Source organism: Carcharodon carcharias, chromosome 6 (genome assembly GCF_017639515.1).
Source record: "Carcharodon carcharias isolate sCarCar2 chromosome 6, sCarCar2.pri, whole genome shotgun sequence".
Classification (NCBI taxonomy): Eukaryota; Metazoa; Chordata; class Chondrichthyes; order Lamniformes; family Lamnidae; genus Carcharodon; species Carcharodon carcharias.
Window position 1 is genome coordinate 124396832 of NC_054472.1, and position 13209 is coordinate 124410040.

Genomic DNA, 13209 nt, shown 5'->3' on the forward strand with positions numbered 1-13209 from the left:
GGCTTTATCAATAGAGGAATGAAGTACAAAAGCATCAAAGTTACGCTAAACCTGTATGAAACATTGGTTCGGCCTCAAGCCTATTTTATGCAGTCGTGGGCACCACACTTTAGGAAGGATGTGAAGGCACCAGAGAGGGTGCAGAAAAAATTCACGAGAATGATTCCAGGGATGAGGAACGTCTGGGCCCAAGCTGGAGAAGTTGGGACTGTTTTCCTTGAAGAGAAGGTTGAGAGGAGATGTAATAGAGGAACTCAAAATCAAGAAGGCTCTGGACTGAGTAAAGAGAGAGAAACCCATTGGTGGAAGGATCGAGAACCAGATGGCACCGATTTAAGGTAATTAGCAAAAGAAGCAATGGCAACATGAGGAAAAGCTTTTACAGTAAGTGGTTAGGATCTGAAGTGCACTGCCTGAGAGTGTGGTGGAGTCAGGGTCAACTGACACTTTCAAGGGCGAATTGGATCATTATCTGAAAGGGAAAACTGTGTAGGGCTTCAGGGAAAAGGCAGGAGCGTGGCAATAGGTGATTTGCTCCTTCAGAGGGCCAGCACAGATACAATGGGCCAAATGGCCTCCTTCTGCATGTGCTGTAACCATTCTATGATTCTATAAATATGGGCCCAGTTTTAAACATACTCAAAACTTATTCACTTACCCAAAGTTAAAATTGGGCACAAAGCATCCATTAGAATTCAGCATTTCTCCTGATGATCAGGTGCTAAAAGCAAAACAAGTTAACTCTCCTGCATCCTGCCTTATATCTGCTGAGGTTTCTAAAGTGCTGCGTGCAAGCATTCTATAAAGCAGCATCACCACTAACTCTTTGGTAAAGGCTACATTTCAAACAAATGTCTTTCTTAAAGGTCACTCTGAAGAATGCTGGAATGTGTTGTACAACAGACTAATGGGGTGAGATTTTGTGGGGGAATTCTAAAACAGATGGATTTATTTTTGGGGCAAGAGGAAAATTTTATGTTGAGTGGAGCCAGGAAGGTGGTTGGATGTAGTGGTGGGTGGGGGTGAAGGTGTCAGGTAAGCAACCTGCCTGCAGGAGGCAAGCTGGTCATGTAAATATTATAATGCGGCATTTTTATAATGAGGCTATGTGCCTCAGACTTCATCTGTTTTCCAGGTTTAACCATGTCTTCGGGAAACCCAGAAGCCAAAGGGGCGGGTGAGGGGGAGGAAGAGAAGGCTACCGATGGAATATGTACATGCTTTTCGGCACTGCCTATGGGCCAGGAGGAACAGGAGTACAGCCCCATGGCCCAACAAGCTTACCTGCTTCACACTTCTCCATGGTGGTCAACATGCCACACCCCTCCCCCCAACCCCAGGATTCCCAACCCTTCCAGAATTGCCAACACCCCCCACACCCTCACCCTCCAAGGTCACCGACAATCCTTCCCCAACGACTGGACTCTCCCCTCACTCCCCAAGATTTAGGGCACCTTCCCCCACCCAGCCCCTATGCTTCTACCCCAGTCAGGCAAACTTCCTACCTGATCCTGACCTTCAGCCTTCTCTAGAATGTTCCCCGCCCGACAGTGAGTCTACCAATCAGGCTGCCTTCTGGGCAAGGAAACTACTGGGAAAAAAAAGCTTCATAGCAATTGCAACAGTAAGCATAGCAACGCCCTGCTCAGAAAAGCCAACCTAGTCAGGATCAGAGCATTACATTTTTATCTTCACAGCCTGGGTAGTAATCTTGTATGATGTGATTTATTGCTTACTTTACCTCTTTATTACAGTCTCTTTCACTAGCACTTTTCCTGACTAGAAAGCTTATTTGAAACACTTTGTGACAAAACTTCCCTGTTGCAACAATCATGCAGGAAAATATATATTGTTAAAATTGTAACAACAATTCATTGCTTTAAAGGTTTGAGGGCTTTATCGCATTTTGTAAACCTCGAATCTCCTGCTTGATGCCGTATCAGACGACAGGCAGTCAGAGTTCATACAAAATACATTATTTTTATGTCAACATCAATGAACCAGATGAACTGTAACAATGTGCTAAAAAAAATGATGCCATCATCAATTATAGCTTTAACTATAGTTGGAACGAAATATGACAGCTGATAATAATTACCGTGTGGCACTATGTTGTGATTTTTTTGTATTGTTGCACAGAGAATGTCAGAAACTATAAAAAGAAATGACCTCTGAGGAGTTGCCACCTGGAACATTACCAGAAAATTCCTGTAAGGGCAGGGAAACCAATTCTTCCCCATTAACACGACACACTCTGCCACTTTCACTTCAGAGACATCAGAAAAGGTTGGTGAAGGATTGCACACACGCCGCATTATAGTTAACAGGCCTAGATGGGGTTTTCTGCTTGTTGAAGACACTGCTGCATTTGTCAACCCTCTCAGCACTGGATATTGCAGAGCTCTAAAAAATACTTGCCATTAGTTCAGAATCCAGTGTGAGAGAGGCTCGTCACATTTTGATCAAACCTGGTTTTGGCAGCTGACTAGAAATTTCTACCTTATGTAGATCGACCTATTTCGCTGCCATCAGGCCAGGCATTACTTGCAGGTACTAGAAGTATTATTAAGAACTCTGTACAGCAGGAGTTTGCAAGATTTTCCATCTGAGATTCCACCCCCCCCATGTTATAAATATTCCATGAACGCCATATAATACAAGTATTTTTACTGTGTAAGAATTAGTCATACAGCTGAACATCTATACCTATTATTTTTGTTTTACTTACTTAATGCGAACTTGTTGCCGATGCTGAGCAGCAGTTCTGTCAAGATGTGGAGATATCTTCAACATGCTCATGTCATGCTGAATGTTCATGCTGGCTTGGTTCTGATTAAGTTAGTGATGCCAAGGTTAGCAAGCTGTCTCACTGAGGTTAGGAGACTGTCACCGTGAGGTTGGTAGACTGTTAATGTGAGGTTGGGAGACTGTCGCTGAGTGGTCAGTACATTGTCACTGTGTGGTATTTAGACTGTCACTGTGAGGTTAATAAATTGTCATTCTGTGATCAGTACATTGTCCCCTTGAGATTGATACTATCACTGAAGTTGGTAGAGTGTCACCTTGCAGTCCGTACATTGTCACTGTGTGATTTACGGCCAGTTACTGTGAGGTTAGTAGACTCACTTGGTAGTTAGCACACTGCCACTATGTGATTAGTAGACTGTCACTGAAACTGGTAGGATGCGAATGAGACCTATGGTGTTGATGGCTCGCTTCTCCTTTTTTCCATTACTAACAAGTTGAGCAGAATGTGTCTGCCGAAATTGGATGTCATCTCCATGACAACACACCACTGAACCAATAACCATGACCCTTTGGCCCAAGTGGTGGTCTCTGGGTGCTCACGTCCTGCTCAGGGCTAAGGTCAGGGGCTAAAGTAATACTGTGTTGGTGTAAACTCTTAGGGATTGGCATCAGATTTACCATAAATTGTTTGAGTAGTAGAGACATGGAGCCACAAGTAGGCCCTTGAAATCTTCAATCGACCCCTAGGGGACGGCAGAATCCCTGCTCTGCAGCATTTTAAATTACATTAAGCAGTCAGCTTTAAAAACCAGGAAGCAGCCTGGACTTTTTTGCTGACATTCATTGTCTGCATTGCATGTAAAAGCACTTTGGGACAGCCTGAGAGATGTGCTAAGAAGCTAAACAGATGTAATTCCCCTCCCTCTAAAGATGAAAAACAATTTAATTTAACTTGGATTAAAGGCAATTTCCATCATACCCCTTTTATTTAGGGAACATCCATGTTTGACCTATTCAGGTCGCCTATGATTCAAACACACTTGTATCCTTAAGGGTAGTGGTGCACACAAGCCACAGAACAATAGCGCAATATGGGCGCATAGTGAATCAGCACCCAAACAGAAAAGATCAGGTGTGCTGTAAAACGGGCCAGGTTTGTGCTGCTGGCACAGACCAATTTCAATCCTGTAGTGTTCTTTTAATTTTTTATTTGTTCTTTCATGGATGTGGGTGCAGCTGTGAAGGCCGGCATTTGTTGCCCATACCTAATTACCCTTGAACTGAGGGACTTGTTAGGCTATTTCAGAAAGCAATTAAGAGTCAACCACATTGCTGGGGTCTGGATATATTTGTAGGCCTGACCAGGTAAGGATATCAGACTGCCTTCCCTAAAGGGCATTAGTGAACTAGATGGGTTTTTACAACAATCAATGGTAGTTTCATGATCACCATTACTGCGACTAGTTTTCAATACCAGATTTATTAATTTAATTTAAATTCCACCAGCTGCCATGGTGGGATTGGAACACATCTCCCCAGACTCCCCACCACCGAACATCAAGCCATTGTTTCCAGGACTGCCACTGACCTCATCTCCTCCAGAGATCTTCCCTCCACAGCTTCCAACCTCATAGTCTCCCAAACTCAGACAACCCGCTTCTACCTCCCACCCAAAATCCAAAACAAGACTGTCCCGGTAGACCCATCGTGTCAGCCTGTTCCTGCCCCATGGAACTCAATTCTTCCTATCTTGACTCTGTTCTCTCTCCTTGTCCAGTCTCTTCCCACCTACATCCACGATTCCTCTGATGTCCTACATCATATCAATAATTTCCAGTTCCCTGGCGCTAACCACCTCCTCTTCAACATGGGCGTCCAATCCCTCTACACTTCCATCCTCCATCCCCCATCAGGATGGTCTGAGGGCTCTCCGCTTCTTCCTTGAACAGAGACCCGAACAATCCATGTTCACCACCACTCTCCTCCATCTGGCTGAGCTTGTTCTCTTGCTGAGCAATTTCTCCTTAAACTTGTTTCACTTCCTCCAAATAAAAGGTATGGCTATGGGTACCCGCTTGGGCCTCAGTTAAGCATGTCTCTTTGGGGTATGTGGAACATTCCTTGTTCCAGTCTTACTCAGGCCCCCTCCCACAACTCTTTTTTGGTACATCAATGAGTGTTTCAGTGGCGCTTCATGCTCTCATCTGGACCTGGAAAAATTAGTCAATTTTGCTTCCAATTTCCACCCTTCCATCACTTTCACATGGTCCATCTCCGATACTTCCCTTCCCTTCCTTGACCTCTCTGTCTCAATTTCTGGTGATAGACTGTCCACCAATATTCATTACAAGCCTACCGACTCCCACAGCTACCTCAACTACAGCTCCTCACACCCCGCTTCCTGTAAGGACTCCATCCCATTCTCTCGGTTCCTTTGCCTCCGTCGCATCTGTTCCGATGATGCCACTTTCCAAAACAGTTCCTCTGACACGTCCTCCTTCTTCCTTAACCGAGGTTTCCCAACCACGGTGGTTGACAGGGCCCTCAACCGTGTCCAACGCATCTCCTGCGCTTCTGCCCTCACACCTTCCTCTCCCTCCCAAAACCATGATAGGGTCCCCTTTGTCAACTATTATTCTACAATAAGCACCCTGTTTCATATTTGAAAATCAAATTAAAAAGCAGATTTTACAGGCTGCCATGCCACATTTCTGAATGTTTTCATATATTTGTGGTCCTAATCAGAATGTGGAACCCTTGTTTCATTCATTTACGGGATGTGGGCATCGCTGGCTAGGCCAGCATTTATTGCCCATCACTAGTTGCCCTTGAGAAGGTGGTGGTGAGCTGCCTTCTTCAACCGCTACAGTCCCTGTGGTGTAGGTACACCCACAGTGCTGTTAGGGAGGGAGTTCCAGGATTTTGACCCAGTGACAGTGAGGAAATGGCGATAAAATTCCAAGTCAGGATGGTGAGTGGCTTGGAGGGGGACTTCCAGATTACGACGTTCCCATTAATCTGCTGCCCTTGTCCTTCTAGATGGTAGCGTTCATGGTTTTGGAAGGTGCTGCCTAAGGAGCCATGGTGAGTTTCTGCAATGCATCTTGTAGATGGTACACACTACTGCTACTGTGTGGAGGGTGGAGGGAGTGAATGTTTGTGATGTGATGCCAATCAAGCGGGCTGCTTTGTCCTGGATAGTGTCAAGCTTCTTGAGTGTTGTTGTAGTTGCACACATCCAGGCCAGTGGAGAGTATTCCATCAAACTTCTGACTTTAGATGATGGATAGGCTTTGGGTAGTCAGGAGGTGGGTTACTCACCACAGAATCCCTGGCCTCTGACCTGCTCTTGTGGCCACAGTATTTATATGGCTGGTCCAGTTCAGTTTCTGGTCAATGGTAACCCCCAGGATATTGATAGTGGGGGATTCAGCGATGGTAATGCCATTGACTGTCAAGGGGTGATTCTCTCTTGTTGGAGATGGTCATTGCCTGGCACTTGTGTGGCACGAATGTTACTTGCTACCACAGGGAGTGAAGTGAATCGCTTGGATGCATTTAAGGAAAAGCTGGACAAGCATATGAGAGGGAAGGAAACAGATGGCTATGATGGTAGATTTAGATGAGGAAAGATGGGAGGAGATTCAAGTGGAGCAAAAATGCCGGCATGGACAGGATGGGCTGAATGTTATGCATCTATGCCTGATATCCTTTGTAATCCTATCTAAAGTAATCCTTGAAGGCACATAAGGTTTTTCCAAATCTGGCACTGACACTTTTATTCCTTTTATTCTGCCTGGCAAGGAAAGTGAAGTTATGTTCAGTAAAATTTGAATGTTAAACAAATTAATTTTACAAAAACAGAAACAGAATTACCTGGAAAAACTCAGCAGGTCTAGCAGCATCGGCGGAGAAGAAAAGAGTTGACGTTTTGAGTCCTCATGACCCTTCGACAGAACTTGAGTTCGAGTCCAAGAAAGAGTTGAAATATGAGCTGGTTTAAGGTGTGTGTGTGGGGGGCGGAGAGAGAGAGAGGGGAATTTTACCGCACAAGTTTGATAACCATCCATTATATTTCCAGTTATTTTCAATGGCTATTGGCATAGAATTGGTTGCAACCTCTAATGTGGATTGTCAATACCAGCAAAAACGATTAGCATCCACAAGAAAATAAAGAAGTTCTGATGAAAGTTCATCAATCTAAAATGTTAACTGTTTCCTTTGTCACAGATGCTGCAAGAGCTGCTGAGTATTCCCACCTAAAGCATACGAACAAGGAACAGGAGTAGGCCATTTGGCCCCTCAAGCCTCCTCTGCCATTTAACAAGACCATGGTTGATCTGATAGTAACCTCAAATCTGCATCGTGCCTAACCCCAATAACCTATCACCCCTTTGCTAACCAAGAATCTATCCACCTCTGCGTAAAAAATATTCAAAGACTCTGCTTCCACCACCTTTTCAAGAAGAAAATTCCAAATACTCATGACCCTCTAAGGGAAAAAATTTCAACTCATCACCTTTTTAAATGGGCGAACCTTTATTTTTAAACATTCTCTTCATATCCTTCCTGTCAAGACCCCTCAAAATCTTATATGTTTCAATCAAGTCGCCTCTTACTCTTCGAAATTCCAGCAATTACAAGTCTAGCTGACCAACCTTTCTTCATAAGGCAACCCGCCCATTTCAGGTTTAGTCTGATAAACCTTCTCTGAACAGCTTCCAATGCATGTACATTCTTCCTTAAATAAGGTGACCAATACTGTACCCGGTACACCAAATGTGGTCTCAATAGTGTCCTGTATAGCTGAAGCATAGCCTCCTTACTTTTGTAATCAATTCCCCTCACAATAAATGATAACATTCTATTAGCTTTCCTAATTACTTGCTGTACCTGCAACTAGCCTTTTGTAATTCATGCACTAAGACACCCAGATCCCTCTGCATTTCAGAGCTCTGCAATCTCTCACCATTTAGATAATATGCTACTCTTTTATTCCTCCTGCCAAAATGGACAATTTCACATTTTCTACATTATACTCCATTTGCCAGTTCTTTGCCCACTCACTTAACCTATCTATATTTTTATAGCCTCCTTTTGTCCTCTTCCGACCTATCTTTGTGTCATCAGCGAATTTGGCAACCATCCCATCCAGCTCTTCATCCAAATCATTTATATAAATTGTAAAAAATTGAAGTTCCAGCCCTGATCCCTGAGGCACACCATGTTATACCTTGCCAATTTGAAAAACTTGCCAACTTGCTTCCTGTTAGCCAGCCAATCTTCTATACATGCCAACATGTTACCCCCATACCATGAGCTCTAATTTTACTTTGATGTGGCACTTTATCAAATGCCTTATGGAAATCTAAGCAAAGTGCATCCACTGGTCCTCCTTTATCCACAGCTCATGTTATTTTCTCAAAGAACTCCAATAAGTTGGTTAAACATGATTTCCCTTTCACAAAACCACGTTTACTCTGCCTGATTACCTTGAACTTATCCAAGTGCCCTTCTTTAGCTTCTTTAATAATAGTTTCTAACATTTTCCCTTTGAAAGATTTTGAGCGAACTGGCCTCTAGTTTCCTGCTTTCTGTCTTCCTCCTTTTATGAATAATGGAGTTATACTTGCTGTCTTCCAATCTGATGGTCTAGGGAGTTTCGTAAAATTAAAACTAATGCACCAACTCTCTCACTAGCCACTTCTTTTAAGACCCTAGGATGAAGTCCATCAGGACCTGGGCACTTGTCAGCCTGCAGCTCCAACAATTTACTCAGCAAAATTTCTCTGGTGATAGTAATTTTCCTGAGTTCCTCCCTCCCTTCCATTTCCTGATTTACAGCTGCTTCTGGGATGTTACTTATATCCTCTATAATGAAGACTGATATGAAATACCTGTCAATTCATCTGCCATTTCCTCCTTTTCCATTATCAATTCTCCAGATTCACTTTCTACAGGACAAATTCTCACTTTGTGAACTCATTTCTTTTTTAAATATTTATAGAAACGCTTATTATCTATTTTTATATATCTGGCTAGCTTTCTCCCGTATTCTAATTTTTCCCTCCTTATTAATCTTTTCGTCATTCTTTGCTGTTTCTTCTATCCAATCTTCTGACCTTCCACCTGTATTTGCACAATGATGTGCTTTTTCTATAAGGTTGATACTATCTTTAACCTTTCTAGTTAACCATGGATGGTGTGTCCATCCCTTGGACTTTTTCTTACTAGTTGGAATGTATCTATCCTGTATATTCTTGAAATATTCCCTTAAATGTTTGCCACTGCATCTTTATTGACCTATCCCTTAACTTAATTTGTCAATTCACTTTAGCCAGCTCTGCTTTCATGTGCTCATATGCCCTTATTTATGTTTAAAAACATAGGGCGGAACCTCTTGGGAACTGTAGGTTTTATTGATTATAATTAATTAATTGATTAGCAATTATTAATTAATTAACACATATTGGAGATGGCAAGACAGGTGATATGCTCCAACTGCAGGGTGTGGGAGCTTCTGGATACCGGTGTGATCCAGGGCAAACACATCTGTAGTAAGTGTTACGGCTGCAGGAACTTTGGCTCTGAGTTATTGAGCTGGAGGTTAAGCTGCAGACACTGCAGCGCATCGGGGAGGGGCAAAGTTACCTGGACACTTTATTCCAGGTGTGGTCACACCTCGTAGGATAGGGTCTTCAGATTTGGCCAGTGCCTAGGGATAGGAGGGTGTGACTGCAAATGAGGCAGGTAAGAGGACCCAGAGGGCAGGAGTGCAGGAGCCTGCTCCCTTGCACTTGTCCAATGGGTTTCAGGTTTTTTTCAGCCTGTTTTGATGAGAATAGGGCTACAAAGTGGATGATCTGACTGGCCATGGCACCGTGGTACAGGAAGCCATTCAAGCAGGGTGAGTTACAAGGAATGAAGTGGTAGTAGGGGACAGTATAGTCAGAGGGATTGCCACCATTCTCTGTAGCAAAGAGCATGAGTCCAGACGGCTGCATTGCCTGGCCAATGCCAGGGTTTGGGACATTTGCTCGAGACCGAGTGAGTATATTTGGGAATTTGGTTCAAAGTAGGAATTTGGTGCATAGGGGGGAAGAGTTGCTTTAGGTAAGGTTTACTGCAGGAAGTAAAGTGTGCTGAGTGGGGAGTTCGGTGGAGGGCAGGGAAGAGGTGATTTTTCTTCTACTCTTTTTCAGCCTCCAGTATTTTATTTCCACTTGGGTGCAGCAGAAGGAGCAGGTAAACCAGTAACTGATATTATTAGCTTTATCAGCATTGTAAAGTTTACACACAGTGCCAAAACCTATTGGGAGGTGTAGGCTTTATTGATTATAATTAATTAGTTTATTAGTAATTAACTAACACATATTGGAGATGGCAGGGCAGGTGATGTGCTGCGATTGCAGGATGTGGGAGCTTCTGGATACCAGTGTGATCCAGGGCAAACACATCTGCAGTAAGTGTTTGCAGCTGCAGGAACTTTGGCTCTGAGTTATTGAGCTGGAGAGGAACTTGCAGTGGGAGGGGGAAGATGCAGTTGTTCTGGCCCATGTTGATACCAACAACATATGCAGGACAAAGGAGGTCCTGCTTAGCCTGGAGCTTGGCTCCAAATTAAGAAGCAGAACCTCAAAGGTCATAATCTTTGGATTATTACCTGAGCCATGAGCAAATTGGTATTGGGAAAATCAGATTAGGGAGATGAACATGTGGCTCAAAGGCTGGTGTGGGATAATAAGAGTTTCTATAAATATTTAAAAAAGAAATGAGTTCACAAAGTGAAAATTTGTCCTATAGAAAGTGAATCTGGAGAATTGATAATGGAAAAGGAGGAAATGGCAGATGAATTGACAGGTATTTTGTATCAGTCTTCATTATAGAGGATATAAGTAACATCCCAGAAGCAGCTGTAAATCAGGAAATGGAAGGGAGGGAGGAACTCAGGAAAATTATTATCACCAGAGAAATGGTGCTGAGTAAATTGTTGGAGCTGCAGGCTGACAAGGTCCTGATGGACAATTAACAAGCTTTCTGTGGCCTCTCCATACGATGGGGTTAACTGATTTCTAATCTTTCTGAATGTTTGTCTGGTGATTCAGCTAAGTGATGAAATGTTCATGACCTTGGGACATTCCAAAGCACTTTGTGGCCAACTGGATTACTTTTGAGTGTGATCACTACTCTCATGCAGCAGCCAATTTGCGTATGGCACAACCTGCTGTATGTCAGCAACAAATCTGCTTCTCTCATGTTCCTTTTGGGCTGTAACTTAAAAGCTGATGATCTCAATCCTGAACTTTATTTTTTTAATTTTTTAAAGAAAATCATGCTTTGCTTTCTGATAATTCTAAGTTGTGCATGATCAAGAATGAACATCAAGCTGCCTGTTAGTAAAAAAGGACAGCTGATCATTTATGACATACCAGCGAAGAGGTATTGGTTGAGGGATAAAAGATAACCAGAGCACCTCTTCTTCAAAGGTGCCATGGGATCTTTTACATGAACTGGGAGAAAGGCCATAATTTAATTGGTGGGATTTTCCACACCCACCCGCTGCTGCGATCTTTTGGTCCTGGCACAAGTCAATGGGCTTCTGGCTGGGGTGACACCTCACCCGCAGCGAGTCCTACCCACAACAGGGCCAGTAAATCCCGGACAATATCTCATCTGAAAGATAGTGCCACTGATAAATGCAATAATGTGCTGAGACCTGATGTAGGACTTGAACCCAGGGCTTTCTAGACTCAGAGTCAGTAGGGGGACCACTGAGCCATAGTTGGCACCGCTACAATTGATTGTCAGTAGACTCAGCAAAGGTACTGTGTAAAATCTACCACAATCATTCTGGTTAAAATGTGTAGCTGAAGCAAAATAATCCTGAATTTGACTCCTCTGAAAAATGTAAACAGTAGCTCTTCCTGGTTCATTTAAATCTACAACCACTTGCTAATGCTGTAAATTTCATCCATTAATAATCACAATTGTTTTTGATGCAATGCATAGTCAATATATGGTAATTTACAAAGGGCTAAAATTAAATTTACCTCTTTTTTAGTGGGTGGGGTTCAATTGCAACTGCTTGTCCTGCTTCCACTGGAGGTAGGCAGCACATAAATTCGGTGCTCCCACCTCATTGGCATGATTGTAGCATGTGGCTGAGCCTTTTCCTCACTGCTAGCTGCCTCTTCGCACTGCTGGAAGTCTCAGTATGCAGAAGCAGGCCAATCAGCATTTGCTGACAGCAAGTGGTGCAGCCAGCCTGCTCTTCTTAAAGGCAGTATGTCCCTCTTAAAGAGAAGTTGCACTAAAAAATATGGCTGTAATTGAAATGATGGTAAAGTGAACACCAAGGCAGAAAAAGTGTTCCAGGGTGACGGATGCAGTGGTGGAGGGGCGGAGGTTGGCAGGAGAAGAGAAGCCATAGTTTGACAGGCACTTGGAGGCTCTCAAGGACACTGTCAGATAGGAGGGGGAGCAGGTGGCCAAGGGGTCACTTCTGGGTCTAAACCTGAGGAGCTGGTAGCAGTGGCACAAGAATTCTAATGACCTCACAAAGTCAGTGAATGCATCTTTGCATGACATCAACTCTCCACACCAACAACCTCGCACCTTACTCAAGGAACCACACTCCCATCACTCACTCATCAGCGGTTCCTGGCACTCAGGACTCATGCCTATCATCCAGAAACTCCACATCACACCTACAAATGCTACTAACCTTACAGCCACCTCCACATATCTCCAGCTATTCAGCTATGGAAGAAATATCACCCAAACACAGTACTATTTAATTATTAACATTCTGCCCTGTCTCTTGCAGGACAAGATGACACACAATAGAAGGGCGCAGAGCAGAACCAGCAGGGGACGAGGGCACCTGCATCTTCTGAGCCCTCAGGAGCAAATGACTCTCAGCATCATGGGGCTGGCAAGATCTTTTGTTAAAGGCAAACTACGTGCAAAATGGAACTCTGAAAGGAATAGAGGTATTCTTTGGCAAGTCAATTTAAAATCACTGAAGAAGTTTGCTTTCAAAATACTGGAATCACAATATTCAATTATTGAAGTGGTATAAAAGAAAGGAAGCACCAACTGGCTTCAGGACAAGTGAGCCCACATCTGCCATTATGCCAACATTTGTATCTGAATGACAATGACAAAGACAAAGAATAACTACCTCTGCAGGCTCTGAGACAGCTCAGTCAGGTGGTGAGCTGTGCCATCTGTTGTACGGTTGTCTACAGATGACCTCCACCACAAGGTCAACACTGCCTGTGCCAGTCAAGATTGCCACTACCCTCAACTGCTGTGCCTCCATCCTTTTTCCTGACTGGCATTGAGTCCATTCATCGTCTCAGCCAATTTTCTGCCCACAGAATTATAAAATAAGTAAAAGATGCATTGTTCATCAGCAACAGCTCATTTCTCACTGGACAATAACATAACATAATTGCA